The sequence below is a fragment of the Tympanuchus pallidicinctus genome, unplaced genomic scaffold (assembly GCF_026119805.1).
Source record: "Tympanuchus pallidicinctus isolate F22 unplaced genomic scaffold, pur_lepc_1.0 scaffold5, whole genome shotgun sequence".
Taxonomy (NCBI): Eukaryota; Metazoa; Chordata; class Aves; order Galliformes; family Phasianidae; genus Tympanuchus; species Tympanuchus pallidicinctus.
The window spans coordinates 28,564,115-28,583,908 of NW_026294769.1; the positions used below are offsets into that span (position 1 = coordinate 28,564,115).

At 36.1% G+C, this 19,794-nt stretch overlaps 1 protein-coding gene across 3 annotated transcripts in view; it reads left to right on the top strand.

Annotated features, from left to right (window-relative positions):
- DLGAP1 (DLG associated protein 1) overlaps positions 1 to 19,794 on the top strand; it is a 368,791-nt gene that overhangs the window by 70,705 nt on the left and 278,292 nt on the right. For 2 of the 3 annotated variants that reach the window (XM_052703449.1, XM_052703450.1), the window contains exon 2: positions 1,110 to 1,259. The exons of the other annotated variant lie outside the window; for it this stretch is intronic. The gene's annotated coding sequence lies outside the window, so the exon portion shown is untranslated. The remainder of the gene's footprint in view (positions 1 to 1,109; positions 1,260 to 19,794) is intronic. 3 annotated transcript variants of the gene reach the window in all.

The following is a 19,794-nucleotide window of genomic DNA, read 5'->3' on the forward strand; positions in this document are numbered from 1 at the left end:
TAACATGAAGCCAATCAATCACTGAAATGCAAGTGAAGGAAATGTATTCAGTGTTCATCCACTGTTGCTGTTGAGGGTGCGATATTAGATAAAGGATATGAATTTTATTTGTTGTGTCACTTTAAGCAAGCAGTTATCAAAAAAACAACTATTGTCATATGCAACTTCAGTTAACCAAATGTTTTGCAGTGCCTGCTGGCTTTAGAAAGTGGAGAGGCTGATGAGTCAGTCACAGTTATCTATTTCCATGTTATTTTAAGTTCCAGTTCTGTCCTATTTTGCTGTGTGTATTGAAATTGGCATAGTGGCCCCTTCACTGATTTCATCCAATTCTTTCCATATTCAACAATTTTGTTTTTTTTTTTCTTTCAGAATATTTTTAGAGTGACAGGTTACGCAAGTATTAATTGCAAGTCGAAAGACCAGTGTCTTCTCATTTACCTCTGACATCCCAAGGATTGTTCATAAAACTTAAGGGTTTTCTTCATGACTCTACATGCCCTCTCAAATCTTTAAATTCATTCTTTCTTATCAGTACTTTGCTTAAATAAAAGTGGTTGCTTGTTGCAAAAGGCTTGCATTGAAGATGTTTGACCAGGTCTGTTTCCAAAGAAATTTGGGAAATTTTTAAAAATCTAAAAAGTACATTCAGCATATTCTGCTTCTCTCATGACCTTCTCTCTTCTAATACTTGTCTGGGTGGGTAGACCCCAAGTTCGGGCAGCTGTCTGCTCCAGTGTGGTCCGGGAAATCTGTGACCATCTCTGTGGCCCCATACGCAGAACTGGTTATTATTTGGCAGTATGCTTCTGAAAATGCCATGTGTAGTAGAAACACTCAGGGATGATTGATTCTTATTTCAATGAATGAATGAATGATTTGTATGATTTGTTTTCGCCCACTTTGCTGAGTATGCTGGAATATATTCATTATTCATTCCTTTTAGAGAAATAGTTTCAGATTGCATATATATATATATTTGTTAAGGGGAAGGGTTAAGTAGGGGGCAATAGTTTAAAATGAGATTTCATCAGTTAGATCTTTCTCCTCTTCAATTAACTTTATATTTATTTATGTTATTTGTTTTGTTTTGTTTTTCCCCTTGGCAGCCAAAGTTCATAAAACATCACGAGGGTCATATTGTTCAGGATTTCGAAGAGCCATCATTTACCTTTGCGGATACAAGTAAACGGACAATGGTGTCCCGACCATCTGCTCAAGCTGCTTGAGAACAATCTTCTGTGCAAATGGCATGAAAGGTAATTTAACCTCAGAAGGTGCCCATGGAGCTTCAGTTCTGTTTACCATTGTCTCTTTGCCAGTCTAAAAATAACTCACGCTGAACAAAAAAAAACCCCTCTTTTTCCAATTTAAAGAGTAGATAATCAGAGGAGCTAATTTCAGCTAATTTGAACTAACAAGGGGCTGTTTTTCCCTTCTAGTATTTTTCTAAGTAGCAAAGAGCTTTTCTGGGACAAATGGTAGCTGTCTTATAATTGTCTTTGTTGTAGGAGGCTGTTGTCTTTCAGAGTACAAAACAGGATATAGTCATGAGCAGTATTCAGTGCTTGGTGATGCACACTTTTGACATTTCAAATGCAATTCTGCCTTGATCCCTTTGTTACTTTGTTTGGCCCGTCCGTACCTTTTTCATTAGAAATGCACCTTTGCTATTATAAATATATTTTTTAAATAAATTGTCATATTTTTATCTATTTATATCTATTTTTTATTAAGCAGCTAAGAAATTGAGGTTCCTTTCTAAATCAAAATGGAAACTGCAGCTTTAACCTCTATTATCTTCTGCCATCTAATTTCTTCAGTTCCAACCACTACAAATAAAGCAATTGCTGTCTCCTTCATGCTCCCTTACTCTTTATATTCCATTCCTCCCAAATCATTGTAGGTCAAACTAGTCCAAATTTTGAGAATGTCCTTTTGCTAAGGTCCAGAGTGAGACCAGACATTGTAGAGCATGGTCTCTGGGAAGCTGTAGCTGTGCTGGCATGATACGTGCCTCATTGAGAGGAGAAACAGAAAATGTGTTTTCCTGTCTGCGTTTTCAGATAGTGTGTTTTGAGGGAGCATATGAATATCAGCAGCAGAGGAGAAGATAAACATAATTTGTATTCAACAAATAAACTTGTATTAAAGTGGCAATGGAGATACTGTGTGAGGGGAAAGAAGTTTTGTTGCTGAATTAGCTGTATCAGTTTAGCTAACCTAATAAGGCATATTTTGTTGCAATAAATGCACTCTGGACGTAAAACAGAGGGAACAGGTTTTCACATTAAGCTGTGAGAGAGTGTTCTGTCATTATGGTGGTGTATATTTTGCTCTAGTTTAATAACGCACACCTGATTCATGTTTTTCTTGGACGTTTTCACTTAGATTTTTTTAAAGGAGAAGAGGTGGAACATGACAGATTTGAGAATGTTTTATATAGCTTTCAACAAGAAGCAATTTATAGCAACTTCAAGTTATATAACTTCTAACTCCACTTTTTCATGGCACGATTTAGATAGTTCTGGTGCTTTCACAATAATTCAAAGGGATATGCAATCAGTCAATCTATTTTATCTATTTTAAGCATTTTTAAAAACCCATCGCTGTACTTTTTAGTTCTAAATCTGAATAAAAGTGTTAGTTTGCTATAAACACGTATTTTGCAAGATATCAGAAAGGAAAAGGTCTTCATTTGTTTATGGACACTTGATCAAATAAAGGGATCCTACAGCACTTTAAATTGTACAAACATCATTAATTTGTGTAGGTAGATTGGGATGAACTACAGGTGTCATAATACTATGGGTTTAGTCTCCATCAGTAAACTTGTTTGAGATTAATAATACCCCAGAATTATCTGGGATAATAATATCCCAGATATTATTATGAAAAATAATATAGGATAATTATAGGACAAATTAATGCAACAAAGTTTTTCATGAAGAAATATCTGGGATAATCTAGAAAGACATCTAGAAATTCATCTGGATGCCTTCAGAATGATGTTTGAATATTATGGAATAGTTTATTCAAATAATTTTGTGATATTGTTTAAATTAATCATTTGGCTTTTAGAGTCAAGTGAATAATTCATGAATTTCTCATTTCATAAGCTGTAATTATCTGCTGTCATCTGCCATGATCTCAAGCTGTGGCTGGCTTTCTCTTTGCAGTGAGTGCAAGCAGCTGTAGGCATCTAAATATGTGTTAGGTGTTTATATGCTAATATGTAATCGATGGACTATAGGTCTCTGTCATAGTTAAATCAAAAGGATGATACAAAAGACAAAACTCTTCTAGGTCCAAATCATGTATACCTTTGTATGCAGTGAATACCATATGAAATGTTCCAGGGTATGTGAGACATCTACTTGGAATTGATGCATGTCACAGAGGGCCTACAGCCTCCTGAAGTGATACTAGGAGGCCAGAATAAATGCAGGACATCTCAGAGGACAGCTGAAATAAGCCGTATGTGGCAGACATAAGTGTCTTACTTGCTTGTAGATGACAGAATTTGGATGTGTTAATCTAAAAGGTGAAGTCAATCATATATAATTGTTAATTTATCATATTTTCTGCAAACAGATCTACTTAAAGAATTAGAATATTGAAAGTTACCCAGGTTTTGCCTTGTTTGAGTATTGTGGTCCTTTGTAGGAATATAACATTACTATGATTTTACCAAAGAGCAGCTTTCAAGAGGAGGCTCCCAGTCAGAAAGTTTCAGTTCTGAGAGTGTTAGGGACTGAACTGCATATCTGCCTCGCCAGTTGCTTGTGATCAGTAGCAAGATCAACAAAAGCAGGTGGTCCGTGCAAGGGTGCTGGAAACTCACCAGGACTGCTGATGATACCAAATTGAAGGAATCAGTCAATGCACTGTAGTACAGGGCTGCTGTCCAAAAGGGCCTAGACAGGAGGGAGTGGACTGACAGGAGCCTTGTGAAATTCAATAAGAGACAGAAGTGAAGTCCTGCACATGGGGAGGAGAAGCCCTTGGCAGCAAGACAAGATTGAAGATTTGCTGCCCTCAGAGTAGTTCTGCTGAAAAAGGCCCTAGGGGTTATGGAGGACATCAAGATGAACATAAGCCAGCAGTGTTTCTAGCAGCACAGTAGGTTAGGTAGCAGTCCTGGTCTGCATTATGAAATATGCAACAAGCATATCAAGGGAAGGGATTATCTGTCTTCATTATGCACAGCGGCACACAGTCTTGCTTGCCAACCCTTCCTACCCCAGTACAGGAAAGAAATTAATAAACTGTGGCATGTTAAGCAAAGGGCCATCAGATCGGTAAGAATAGTAGCATTTTTCGGAGAAAGAGAAGGTGAGGAACATTGACAGATGCAGTCTGGAGGCATAGTGTCTTTGGGGCATACTAAAGCAGCCCCTGATACCTGCAGGGAGGTTACAGAGCCGTAGTTGTGCATGGTGGGAAGACAAGAGATAACAGAATCATAGAATCGAAGCACATGCTTGAAGGGACCCTAGAGATCATCCAACTCTCTGCTGTGGGTAGGGTTGCCACTCACTAAATGAGGCTGCTCAGGACCCCATCCAAACCGGCCTTGAACAGAGCCAGGGATGGGGCACCCACAGCTTCTCTGGACAACCTGTGCTAGTACCACACCACCTTCTGAGTAAAGAGTTTTTTTAACATCTAACTTCATCTCTTTTAGTTTAAAATCATCCCTACTTGTCCTATCACTATCAGACCATAAAGTAGGTCCCCTTTCTGCTTGGAAGCTCCCTTCAAGAAACGCCACCATGCGGTCACCCTGGAACCTTCTCCCAGCTAAACAAGCTGAACTCCCTCAACCTTTCCTCATAAGAGAGGTGCTTTTCTTAGCATCTCTGTGGCCCTCCTGTGGACCCTCTCCAACAGCTCCATGTTCTTCTTGTGGTGGAGTCCTCAGATGACACCTTACAAGGGTAAAGTAGAGGGGAACAATCACAAGAAGTTAAGACTGACCATCAAAAGAATGGTTTTCACCCTTGCCCAGTGATGCATTGGGTTGCCCAAAGATGCTGTGCTAGCTCCCTTCTCTGAAGTGCTACAGACCCAGGTGGAGATCTGTTCAAGAACCCAAGCAACTAAGTCTGATTTCACAGCTGACCTTCCTTGGGGCAGGAACCTTGGACTTGAGACCACACAATTTCCTTTTCTATCTGAATTTTCCTGTAATCTTAAAATGTATTATTTCAGGATGTGACATGAGAAACTTCTTTCTTCGAGTCTGATTAGACTTAGAACAGTTTCCCCTTAACTTAGGTATAAAAAACAAACCCTTTCCTTTTCTTATGGCAAAAATGTCACCACAGAGTTAATTACATCACAGAGTTAACCCTATTATTAAAAAAAAAAAAAAAAAAGGTTAGAAATTAAAGCATTAAAAAACTGTAAAACTCTACTGAAGGCACAGAAGAAGAAAAAGGAAATGCTGCACAATTTAGGCTTTGGGTTTCTTACTATGCTTTATTTGCTGTGAAAATTTTGGAATATTTTTGTATTTACTTACCTCATAAAGGAAACAAGGCAAGCACGCTACTAGGAGGAATTAAATGTAAGTTTGACTTACAACCAGAAATATAAATTTCTTCAAAATTAGAAAAGCCCATGAAAAAAAAAAAATCATGTTCTTCTAGGATATTTTTTTCTCTCTCATCACAGAGAAGCAAAAACTTTTCTGTATATTTAATGAAACACTGAAATAGATTTTCTTACCTGCTAATTAAATCTATACTTTATTTTTTTAATCACACAGCATGTATTACAGATAACCCTGTGCATATACTGCTAGCTATGCTTATGCAAAAATAAACACTTTAGAAAAGTGACAGATTTGAATAGGCTGAAAGCAAGCTGCTTTATGAAAGAAAATACACTGAATTACTATTCTTTTTGTCAGTGGTATTAAATAGTAGGTAAAAATAAAAAGAAAAGTATAAAATAGCAATTAGACTAACTTGTAAAAAAAAAAAAAAAAAAGGCTTTTTCAAAGCTTTAAATCAATACATAGAGACACCGTGTTATAGTAATGTTTCAGCTGAAAATATGATGCTTAGGAAAGGTATTCTTCCTATCTGAACAGTATTGTGAGAGTATATTTCTGAATTCCTAATTAAAAAACAGATGTTTGTAAATATAAAATAAAAATAATGTTGCTAATATTTGCATTCTGTTTATTAGACAGAATACCTTAAATTTTTTATACTGTAATTTATTCTATAGTGCTAGATGCTGAAAGTGTATTTTGTACCTTGTTAGCTTCAAAGCAGTTATTTTTTAGATGCGACACGTGGGAAAATGTGGCTGCTAGTTTTTGACCTCTTGCTTGGAAATAATATAGTAAAGCTTACAAACTTTTATTAGTATTATTAATTTAGGTTGTTAGTGCTTTCATAGTTCAGTCATTCTCAGAGTTCTCATTTGCATCTCTCTGAATCATGGTCAATGGTTTCCAATATGCATTATTTGCTTTTGGAGTTTAAAAAAAAAAAAAAAAAAAAAAAAAAGGAGTTTTCTTAATAAAGCTTTACAAGTAAACCTCACAGTCAGAAAACGCCATGCTTTCACACTTGTTTATAAGTAAGACACAAGTCTTCACAGTGTTCACTTGCAGGCTTTTACGTTAAAGTGGGCATGAGATCCTTTACTTCAACATCAATTTATTTGACTTATGTTAATTTTTTTTGGGGGGGAGGGAAAGAGCTTTTTGATATACTTTTGGCATTCTTCCATTTCAGCACTTAAAATCAAGTCATTAAATATTTCTGATGGCTCTAACTAGAAGAAAATTAGGTCAGCAAAACTGGTATATCATGTCTTTAGGAGTGGTGATGTCTTGAAACTGAAACTTCTGCTGTATATGAAAATATGAGATTTGGAATTAACACTTCTTGTGAATCAGTGATCAGTGCACAATACAATGAAATAAGAAAAAAAAAGAAAAAACATGACAAAGTGTTGAAATTATAGGCAATAGTATTTTCAATGTTGAAATAGAATTTGTTCTACAACAATACCTTATCACAAGAATCGTAGAGGAATGTAATATGTATGGGAGTGTACAAGGGAGAAGTGCAAAGGATTTTAGGGCATTATGAAATAACTAGGTTGATGACAGATAAGGCTGATATAACTGAAAGTTACACTATGCTAATGAAGTCTAGAAATCTTGAATTAAATTATTTAGTGAACTTTACCATGCTGATGTAATATTATCTGTTTCATAACCTATACTCTTTGCAAATGAAACAGCTATTTTTTAGGCAGTTTTAGTGTAGTGGTTAACCACCAAATATTAATATAGATTAATCCTCCTTTTATATTATAAAATGGTGGGCAAAAAACTGAATGTGAGGCAGCAATGTGTACTTGGAAAGCCAACCGTTTCATGGGCTGCATCAAAGTGTAGCTAGCTGATCAAGGGAAGTGAATTCTCTACTTCTGTTCTGCTCTCATGGGATCCCACCTGGAGCACTGAATTTGGCTCTGAGGCTCCCAGCAAAATGGCATTGAATTCTTGAGGAGAGACCAGAAGAGCCATAAAAATGATTAGAGGGCTGGAGCAGCTCCTCTAACAGAGGTTAAGAGAATGGGGATTGTTTTGCCTGGAGATTGGGATCCAGGGAGACCTTACAGCCTAGGGGCTTGCAGGAAAGATGGGGAGGATAATTATTTCTCAGGGAGTGTAGTGATAGCATTAAAATGAAAGATGGTAGATTTAGCTTAGATCTTAGAATTATTTTTTTTTTTAATTCAAAGGATGGCAAGGCACTGGAACAGCTTGCCAAGAGAAGTTATGGATTCTCCATCCCTGGAAGCATTTGAAGACAGGCTGGATGGGTCTTTGGGCAACCTGGTCTAATGCAAAGTCCCTTTCAGTGACAGGGGCTTGATATGATTTCCTCTTCCACTTCCTTCCTTTCCTTGTGTAGGAATTAATGAGTGATGCTATATTATGATGTACGTTATTTGAGCTTATTCAGTCAAAAGGACTGTAGGGTATGGCTTATTAAACAGAGTAACAGTCAGTAGTCTTTTTATGTATGGTGGTGTTTGTTTATTTTCCCATACAATGTAAATATGCTACAGAATTACTCCTGCAAAGCATCTCAGAAAAATAGCAGTCTACTCCCAAGTAGAATGTTTGCTGTGAGGGTGATGAGACACTGGAACAGATTGCCCAGTGAGATTGCAGGTGCCGCATCCCTGGAAGCATTCAATTCTTCTCTCAATTCCTGTTGAGCTGAAACAGAGGCTTTTCCTTCCCCTTTTTTCATGTTCAGTGCTTATATTATCTCTCATAAAGTTGATTGTGAATGAATATTATTTAGAAAGAAAGTCAGATATACTTGTTTCTTCAAATGGGAGTTGTAGGTACTGATGAATCACAATAGAATGAGACTCTCGTCCGAGACTGTGGATACATGTAAATCATAATATATATTGCACAAGTTAAAATAATAAAAATCTAATATTGCTTTGGAATTTTGATCTGTTAAAGGCACTTAACAAACTTTCCAAGGCTTATTTATCACACTTTCTGGTTCTCGTGTTCAATGTCTTTAGCTTAATACATAGTTAAAGTTTCTTCAGTCACCTCCATCAATGGAACTTAATGTATCTAGGTGTGTGAGTATTGTAAATAAAGGTAATAGAATGAACTAATAATAATCGACAGTAAATTAACAGCTCTGTGTTATGTTTAGTAATATTTAAGTAGACTTTTTCTCCCTTTTATTCATACAAACTCTTTTCTGAGACTGACTTCACATAGAAACTTACTTCATTTAACAAATGATGGGCTGAGAGAATTGGGGCTCTTCAGCCTGGAGAAGACTCTATGGAGACCTTATTGTGGCCTCCCAGTATCTGAAGAGAGCTTACAGGAAAGCTGAGGAGGGACTTTTTACAAGGGCATGTCATTACAGCATGAGGGGAAATGGCTTTAAACTGGAAGAGAGTAGATTAAACTAGATATCAGGAAGAAATTCTTCACTATGAGGATGGTGAGACACTGCAACATATTGCCCAGTGAGGTTGTGGATGCCCCCTCCCTGGAAGCATTCAAGGCCAGACTGGATAGGGCTGTGAGAAACCTGGTCTAGGGAGAAGTGTTCTTGCCTATAGCAGGGAAAAGAGGCATGCCTAACTATGCTGAAATTGCTGGCATACATAAACCTTCTAGACAGAGAGGCATAGTGGAATTTAGTAGTTTGATGGTGGTCGGTTTTTTTTTCATTTTTTTTGTTTTTCAGCAATCATCACAAGAACTCTTATGACAGGTAGGCTTGGAAATCAGATTTGCCTCTCTTCAAAATGCATTGAAACTCATTCTCTCCCCACCAAAATGTGTCACATGAAGAAAAATGACTTTCTAGTTCATCTCTTTTTGATCAGAAAATACCTAGTTCCTGAAATGTTCTGAGCAATTCTGTTCTTTGTGTGATAAGTACACAAAGTTTGTTGGCAAACCTTTGCTTTGTCTTTTTGTCTTCATTGCTTACTTACTCGTATATAGTGGTTTTATGTGTTTTATTTGACATTCAATTTGTTTCGGAAATGTAGATGATAAAATCAGAATTACAAACAATTTGTAGTACATTTACAGTTGTGTCTTAGTTTCAGCTACAACAGTTGTTTTCTTCAGTGTCTGGTACGATGCTATGTTTTGGTTCTAGGAGAAAAATAACATTGCTAACACACCACTGCTTATATATGCTGCTTAGAAGTGTTTTTTTGTAGCCAAGGCCTTTGGCAGCATAGGGCCCAAGGACTTGGGAGGGAATGGAATTGGGACAGCCAAAGGGATATTCTGTACCATATGACATCACACAGATGAAGTTTTGAATGGAGTGGGAGTTCATCTGGCTCTCTTCTGCTGCTTGGGAGGGCTACCTGATCACTGGAGGGGGGGGGGGGGGGGGGGGGCAGTGAGCAATTAAAAAATCTGATAGTGGAATATAATTAATGAAATTCTTAAAATCTGAAATGTTTAAAAATGCTAAGTTAGTTTAAAGAAAAAAAAAAAAAAAAAGCTGTATAACCTGAGAATGTAGGCCTGAATCCTTTACAGTAGTTGAGGTAACGAGTTTAGATAAGACTGTCCTCTTAAGCATTTTATATCCTGGATTTAGACATATTAAAGGAACACTACAGACAACAGTTGACAAATTGTTCCAACTACTAAAAGCATGTTCCCTTTATTTGAAATCCATATTGGTATCCATATACTGAGACAAGGTTATCTTTTCAGTGTTTTTTTTTCAGTGAACATTTGATGCTGAGCACAGTTGATCATTTGCTCATTTTCATGATTCTTTTTTACTTCTGGTTCTCAGTATTACTTTACAGTGCTGCAGCAGGCAGATGGGAAGAGAAAGAGAACTGTTTCCTCTTTCAGTCAATACCATTACTAAAATAAGAAGAAAAAAAAAAGGTGCTGTTTCACAGATTCACAGAATGGCTAAGGTTGGAAGGGACCTCAAGGATCATGAATCTCCAACCCCCCTGCCACATGCAGGGCCACCAACCTCTCCATTTAATACTAGATCAGGCTGCCCAGGGCTGTTTGTGCCCTATATGTATATAAATTTTATTCCTTATAACTTCTTTCCTCTGTGTAATGCATGATGATAGAAAATAATTTGAGTTTTTTCTGATGACTAGATATTTTACTTCCCAGAGGAAATATGAGCATCAGAAGTGCCTATTATCATCTTTTCACATCAGCAGATACTATTTTGGCTACAAACTAATATACTGTGAATGTCTTGAACTATGCAAAGTTCAGGCTGAATGCGTTATTACTGGGGACTGTAAGGTAGCTGAAAGTCATCTGCTACAAATCACTTTTCCTGTTAGTTCTTAAAAGCATTCGTTAAATAGAAAATGTGTTAAATATAGTGGACGTGCTTAATTCCTTGAGGAACTGTGCAACATGAATTCCTTAATTTAAACTATGCCAATTTTTACTCTGCTGAATTTTGTAGTGGTTTTGCTTGTGATCTGTTTACTGAAGTATCAGTATGCTTAAACAACTTTTAACGGTAATAGTGTAAAGTACTTTGGTTAACTGTGGTTCTCCCTTTCAAAAAAGATCTTTTTACAAAATGAATATATTTTTTCTTTAATTAAGGATGTATTTGTATGCTTCTGGATTAATAGCACTGTGGAAAATTCTAAAAAGAAATCTTGGAAAGACTAAGAGAATGTATAAACTAAGAAGTTCTTTAATTATAGAATGAGTTTTCCTTAACTGCTTCAACTGCTACATACTTTAATAGATGAATATCAGGAACAAGAATCTTCTTCTCAAGCAAAAGCATGCAATGAATGCGCAGCAGAAGCTTGCTTCTTTTCAACTATTCATGTTGTTTGCAGTGTGGTGATTTATGTTTGCTGGACATTTTGGTAGTCTCTATTGTAGCTATGGACTTTCAAGTGTAGCTAGAATTAAGTATAAAAAAAAAAAAAAAAAAGCAGTTTTAGTTCAGACAGATAAGGGTGCTGAAAACCCAGATTCACAAATGAAAATGTGAACATGAAATATGTTTCTTTTCAGTTTTGTTTTCTGTTAAAACTGAACCCCAGTAGGTTTGAAATTCTGTTCACCAGAGAAATGTCATCTGGCCCACAGCTTTGCCACTGCAAGTTCTTCTGTTCAGACTGGAAGAAACATCAGAAAGTACAATCAGTCTACTTTTAGTAAGCAATATCAGTATGATTTTTGCTGGCCCGTAAGAAATCTTTTACCTGTGAAATTAATTATATAGTAAATAATTATTATTGTCATTGTATTCTTCTTTATTTCTGTATTCTGAAAAAAGAAGTAGGGTCTTTTTTGCTTCGTCTTCATTATTAGTTCTATCATTAATATAACAACACCTGAGATTTATAATCTTACTGCACACATCTTTTGAAATATTTTTGGCAATTTTGTAGCTTAATTTAAGGGACTGGACTAGACCCAAGGGAAGTTGCAGTACTTCTTTTGATGCTGACTCCCTTTTCAGTGAGCTCGTTCCCTTTATCAGTGCTGAACCTCTCAGCAATCTTGAGAATATTGGGACTGTACAATAGGTATAGCTTTGTCTTAGACCGAATAATGCAATGAGAAAGCAGTGAGAATACATAATGAGGTGCAGAGAACATATACAAAATTAAAATCTAGTCTACCTGTACTTCCTCTGCATTTTCAGTCATCTTCACACTTATTCCTGCTTGCTGTTAGAAATTCATCTTAACAGTCTGAAGCCCAGTTAGGAAATTAACATTAATTATGATGAGGGGCCTCCAGACTATTCTTAATAATGTGCATACTTGTAACTCCTTCCTACATATTGGAGTATTTAAAAAGAGCCTTCCTGCTCTTTCAGATTGCACATGATGCAGTTGTAGAAAAATGAATTGCAATTGAGCATCTGTTGCGGCTAATTTCAGATGACTTCTACACATTTTCCTAGATGCTTTTGAAAATGTTTTAATGTAATATTCACTAGAAATTAGCAATGCTAACCAAATTGACCTCCCAGAAGAAAAAACATCCAAAGCAAACTGTAGAGAGAGAAAATATAAAATGCCCAAATTGACCATCAGAGCATAAATTGGTCCTACAGAATTATTATGGGAAGTTCTTATTTATCTAGTCCAACCAAATTACAGTCTTTTTCTTGGCCTGTGCAGATGCATATCATGCAGGCAGCCTATTCTCAACAATAAGCAGCAGCAGACTTGACTGACTACTGATTTCCTTTTGTACTTTCAGGAACAACAAGGTGTAAAACAGCTGTATGAAATGGGAAATTCAGTCAGCTTGTCATAAAACATCATTCCTTAGTTGAAGTTATTTTCTGCACTTATACCAGAAATAATTTTGTATTTCTTGTGTTACTGAGACTATAGAAAAGCTTTTTGAGGTGGTTTTTTTAGTTGAATAGTTCTGCCAGACTTCCCATAAAGCTGTCAGTTTCTAAATAGGTCTGATCTAAATCAAAGATCTTCCATAATCTTCCTGTCTAAACCAAGGAAATTTGGAGAAATAAAAGTTACATCAAAAGCTCCATCACTGTTTCTTCTAGAAATTTGTTCGTATATCAAAGATAAACAGCCCCTCTTAATGACTCTGTGCTTCCCTGCTATCAAAATTTTCATATTGATTAATGGGCATCTTTTCTGACACACAGAAAGGGAAGCTGTATGTAAATTAGAGCAATGTAATATACCACAAGTCGTCCAGATCAGTCTTTTCTTTAAATGTTAATGTTTTTAGTGGACAGCAGGATGACAAAGGTGAGCCGGTTTTGTGATTCTGTTACTCTGAACTGCTGAACAACCACAAAATCCCATGTGACACCTTAGAGGAGCACTTTAGAGGTCTTCTCTGTGCTCTGCCTATGACTACGTGCTTCCCAGCAGCTGTTTTCCAGTCCCAGAAATGCAAAAGGGAGGAGGACAAGGGCCAGTTCATTGCTCCTGTTCTGTATTTCTTTGCTTTTCTTTCCGTGATATGAGTAATTACTAGTTATCGCATAATTGAATGTATGATTTTTGTCACTACAGCAGTGTAAAGCAGCCTCTGTCATCCCGAGAAAGTACAGTGCATAGGTTGCTGTGTAAAGGGAAGAATTATAAGATGCTTTTTCCTTTAATGAACTGTAACAACCTAGGCTACTCCAGCTTTCTGAGTGAATGCCTCCCGAGTATTAGCAGTTACTATTAATTTGTTGATGGATTAGCTAAGTTATACAGAAACATGAATAGCACAGAACGCAACAACATGTCCTTGCGGTACATGCAGTGTCATTGTCTTGCAGTGTGTCATTTGCAAACATAAACTATCCCTTTTGATTATATTATATATATATATATATATTATATTATAGTATAGTATAGTATATATATGATTATATATAGGGAAAAAAAGGATTTTTTGTCTTCCAATTCTATTGCCTTAGTGTAACAAATCTAAATTCATTGTGATTATTTTTAAGCATGATTGGGTATTCAATAGCTGATGTTCTTGCTAGGTGCTATCCATACTTGAAGGTGATATCCCAAGAAAAATCTGATATTTTGTCATTCTGAGTGTAGTCCATTGATTTATTTTTTCCCAATTGATTAAAAATAGCTCTGAGGCAAAATTCTTCTGTAAAGGAATCCACTTGGCACAAAAATTTTGACTGAGTGCAAGTATAAAGCTGAACAGCTTGGAAGAAAATGTTTGTTCACCTTTATTACCTTGGTGAGTGACACCAGGCATAGCTGAGCGGTCAAATAAAATAAAAGCCTTCTAGGCTTATTCTTGCAAGTACCACTTCCATTTCCAGCAAAGACTCTTACTTATCTCTCTTCCTAAATGGTGCCAGAGGTTGGTCCAGCTGCTAATTCCACTGTACAAGTCCTGTGAGTAATAGAGAGCTTGCATGAATGCTGATGCTTCTAACTTTAAGAAAGCTCTTTATGATTGACTATAGAGCATTGTATAATCTACATTAGATAGTTTTTAGCCTTCTCAGTACTGCTGTGTTCAGTATTGCGTTATTCTCACCCAAGAAGATAGCTCATGTCTTAGTTTTCTTTGCCAATCATTCCTGCTTGTTGTGCGCAATTTTGATTACAGTTTATACTTCATTTAACCTCACTATTCTGACTATTTTACCACAGGCATTTTTTATAATATTTTCTTCCATAATTATCATGTCATTCTTTTCTGAACAGAATAGCCTTTCGAATTCATGTTTTCCATTTTCAACATTCTCCTGTAAGATTTGAGGGAGAAATTGCAACTTCCTTCCTTCCTTCCATTCATCCGTCCATTACAAGTCTGTGATACTCTGCAACAGTGGATCTTTCAGTTTAAGTATATGATGTTAAAGTTATATTCTTTCTATAAACTTTTAATTAAATCCCATAAAATGAGTGGGGAGGAAGAGTTACCATTGCCAGAGTGTCAGGGAAGAGAAGGATATGAAGGAAGTAACAGTCACAAATGAGATGTGTTGAGTCTAATTTAGCAGGAGGCATGTCTTTCTAGAAAGATATCCTCAACGCCAACATTCTTTGGTAATACAAAGGTAATAATATGGTGGCCTCAGCTGGAAAGAATCAGTGCATGATCTTTATCTTCAGAGGCAGGAAGCATTCTTCAAGCAGTGGCTAGCATCTGAGCCAAGGAAGGATTTTTGCTACTCATGTCAAAGGTAATCTGTTTTGTGTCTGTGTTTTATGAGAAGCACTAGTTTGTAATAATATTTATCATCATTTTGGCAACTTCTTGGTGGTAATTCTATCTGCTTACTTGTTTTGGGAAGCCCAGCTCAGTGAAGTAATAAATAAAACAGACAGCGCTGTGGCAAGGGCTAGCAGGATAATAGGAAGGTGTCTCTTTGAATTCCTTTCATATTGACAGTGCTTCATTTCCAATTTTGTGCAAATAATGTGAAAAAATTAGTAATGTCAGTCATGCTTCAAAGTAGAATATTGCTGGTAAACATATTACAATACCATAGGAGTTTGTATCCCTGCCAGGGTGGCATCTTTACTTCCTTAATTTGTTATTAGATACTTAGCTCTTCCTTAGCTCTTCTTATGTAACTGTATTTATTTCACTTTTACAGAGTTTCCAAAATACAGCATAATTACTTTTCTATAACAAATTGATTGCAGTGAAGACAGTACTGGTGGTTCTTAATTGCTAAACAGAACACTTCAGTGTGGAAGAAGAGCATGAACTTTAAGTAATCTGTGAGTATCTAGAAGAGTAGAAATAATAGTACAAATTGTTCTATAGAAAATTGGAGAAATCAAGTATTTTCTAATTTTTTTTTTTTCTGTTTTCTAGTTCAGCAGAATAGCAGCCATTTCTAGTACATACTAATGAGTCAGGAGAGTAAGTCATCCTTTCAAAAAATATCACAGAATATATTTTTATTTACATCAGGTTTTAACTGGTTTTCAGACTGGACATTAGGAAAAAATTCTTTACCATGAGTGAAGTCAGATATTGGCACATGTATAATAATACATTTTAATTTTTGATTTTCCCTGAAGTGGTGAGGCAATTGGGCTAAATGATCTTTGCAGGTCCCTTCCATCTGATCTACTCTATTCTATTTTCTCCTAATTGAACATACTACCACTACTGTAAATTAAGCATGTGCTACATCCCCTTAAACCACATGAGCCTTCTTAACACTGTTTGAGATCATATATTTATGTTGTAGGTGCAAGCAAGAACAGTTCTGCTTAATCAGGAGAGCAAGTGAATTCATCTCTCCAGTAAATCTTGCTGTAAAAATTCCACTGAACTGTGCCAAAACAAACAAAATGTGTGTTGACTAATACACATGTTGTTTACAGGACTGTCCCTCAATAGAGCTTAACCCTCCTATCCTAAAAGTTGAATAATTTGAAAAAAATAATTTGGTAACTCACAAGTCTCCTACTGATCATTTGTCAACCTGTCTATCTAGAACTTACTCCTTGTATGTAGGTATATATTACCAGGAATTTAAACTACTAAATTTTAATAAGAGATTTAAAAGAAAAAAAAAAAAAAAAATGGAATCTATTTGAAATACAAAGAATACTGACAAAGTTGGTTGCACTGAACAGTTGATCAATGTTACTATACCAAAAGTGAATAAAATGGGTGAATAGTTCTATTGTAAAATTAACTGCCTCCCAACGCAGACCAGGAAAGCTTACCTAATACTTCCTCTATAATGAAATACATTGCATAGGTTCTTTTATTGGAATGTGATATAGAACCCGTATTATTCTTTTAGAATCCATATTTCTTGATTATCCCTGTAATTTGTGGTTTTTGTTTGCTTGTTTGTTTGTTTTAAAATTTAAGGAGAGTGAAGAAACTCTCAAACTTACAATTGAAAGAATATGTAGAAGGATTCTAATACAGGACCAAGAGGGGAAACAAACAAACAAATAAACAAAAAAAAACCACGAATAATGTGGGCATGGAGGCTAGAGTAGCTAGCTTTACACCTTTCTCCTCACTATCTACTCATCGAGTTCTCATATATACATATTCTGTGTGTATTGCTCACTTAATCATCCACAGCAGAGAAGTGATCTGGAAGGGATGTGAATGATTTCACACTTGCCCATGTATTTACTAGAACAGCAGAGCTTTCAAGGCTGGAAATTGTTTTGCTGCACCTGTCAGCAGCATACAAAGGACTGAGAGATGAGCTGTGGCTTGTTTCTCAGTGCTGAAGCAATGCTGATGTCTCTTGCCAGCACAGGCTTCATACCTGGAATGAAGCCTGATTGGAGCCATCAGTACAGAAATATGAAAAGTGCTGGACATGCACATTAGGACTGAAAAGTACAATTTTAGTGGACTAGTGTGATGGGTGCTTAAGATGTATCCGATTATAATCCGATGTATTGGATTAATGATATCCTTATCAATAACTCAGCAAATAACATATTAAATGATGTAGTGTAAGATCTCAATAACATCTTGGAAAAGTTCCTGATTCTGCATGTATATATTTTGCCAAATAAATCCAAACAAACTGGTGTGTTTTCAGCATTCCCTGTCAGAAAACCAATCAAACCCAAGACGGAAGGAGAAAAAAAAAAAAAAAAAAAAGCAAAAAGAGGTGATTTTGTCCTGCTGATAGAATATAACAGCTCACCAAGGCATGGTCTTTCATAGCTCAGTGATACAAGAATGGCTTACTCATGGAATCATAGAAGCTGACATTATGGTGTCACGCAAATGCAAGTTAGACTGCGCTGGCAGAATATCTAAATCGTAGGTGGGGATTCTCCCTTTCAATGATTGTATTTTTGTCCCTTATTACAAGACTTTGAAGGAAAAATATGGATGGATACTCCTGTGTGTTCTTTGTGTTAAGACATTTTATAACATTCTGAGAGAAATTCAGACATGAAGTAGTTTGGCTTTGGGGGGTTTTTTGTTAAGTCTTAAAAAATGAAGTATTTTAACAGGTTTGTACAGATACAAGAAACAGAAGTGAGTGAAGATAATGCAGCATGTTCTTAGTTTAACAATTATTTTTAAGAATTTTCTTCTGTTACAGTCCTTGAACGTAAGGTAATCATAGATAAATGCATGACACTGCAATGACAATCAAAGGTAATACGTTGTGACTTTGGGTATATGTTGAACGTCTTCTTATGTTCAAAAATATGCACGTACCTGTTCTGATGCATTGACTTAGAACTTTTAAATTAACTGTTTTACGTTAACTGTTCTTACTGTCTCCTATTTCCCAGGCTGATTAAGTAATAAAGACAGAGTTTGAGCTCAGTGGTAAATGCTGGGGTTTAAATAACCCCTTTATATGTAAGCTTGGGCTAAAATTTATATCTAAGCAGTATTAAGTACTTGCAAACTGGCTAATTATTAGTGCTGAAACAATCACTTAATTAAACTATGGTAGTAGAAGTGCCCTGACTATGAATTCTCTGGCTATAAACACAGTTTGTATTTAAAAGTTGCTGGAAGATGCTTGTGTAGCATAATTATAAGGTCTAATATTTGTCTCCTTGATGGTTCTGCTTCTCAAACTTGTCTCAAAATGAGCAAAGTTATTCTGTAAAGACTTAGATCTTCGAAAGTCAGTACAATAAAAATTTAACAATATCCTTTTCTTTCTGCCTTCTTTAGGAAAGTAAAACAAATATCATATGTATTCTCCCTCAAAATCTTGTATTTGTTTCACTCGAGAGCAAAAATTCTGTCCCAAACATAAGGACATTTTGTCAAAGCATTGAGGAAACCCTTGATTTTCAGATTGTAGGAAGGTTAGTAACATTTCTAGTGTCCATAAAAATGAAATATTTTGAAAGAGGTTTACATAACTTGATGCTAGTATAGAAATGTCTTGGCATACAAGTTTAATGGATTCACCTGTGGTGATGCTTGAGGGCATCCTCCAAGCCTTAGTAGTAAACTCTAATTAGTGTGGACAGGATCACAGCACTGGATTTCAAGGGAATGTAAGATAACTAAGATAACCTGCAGAAAAATTATCACAAAAGTGACATTACAGGTCTTGACAGTATGTTCAAATCATTTACGAAAAATAGAAATATATCCATTGATAGTGTTTTCTAACAATTTCTAACAATTTGGCTACCAAAATATTTTGCACCCAATAGGGTAGCTAGACTTCTGGTAAGTACAGAAGCGGCACTGTAGCTGGAAGGTTTATGGTAATTCCATAAGCAGCAAAGTGTCTCTGCAAAGGAGAGATAAACAGCTAGTAATCCTTGTAATTCCCCACTGATAGCCTATCCATCTCTGCTATAAATTAGAAAGCCCGGAGATTAGGGGCTAGGCAGGGTGTAGCTCACAACATTAATCACAGTATTAGGACAACAGCGTGCTCAGATTCTATGTCCAAAGGGCTGATATTTCTCTCTAGGTTAAAGTGACATGATGTACTTTGGAATACATATTGATCAAACTGCCAATGCAGTGCGGAGATGGGTTTGCAGAAGACTCTGTTATACACTTCTTAAAGTTAAGCTGTCAACTCTGGACTTGGAAGTAATACATTAATTTTCATTATGAAAGTTGCAGCTGTGGTTTTGTAAGGTCTTCCAGTTTCCAAACTGAGATATATCTTTAATGTGTTTGGCATTATTTAAATGGAATCAGGATCAATTTATCCTCAAACCTCTCAGTACATGAGGAAAATCATGCAAATACTTCTGGATCTCTTGGAATCTGTATGGGGCTGTTATTGCTGCACCAGTAATGTACCCATTATTTGTGTACAA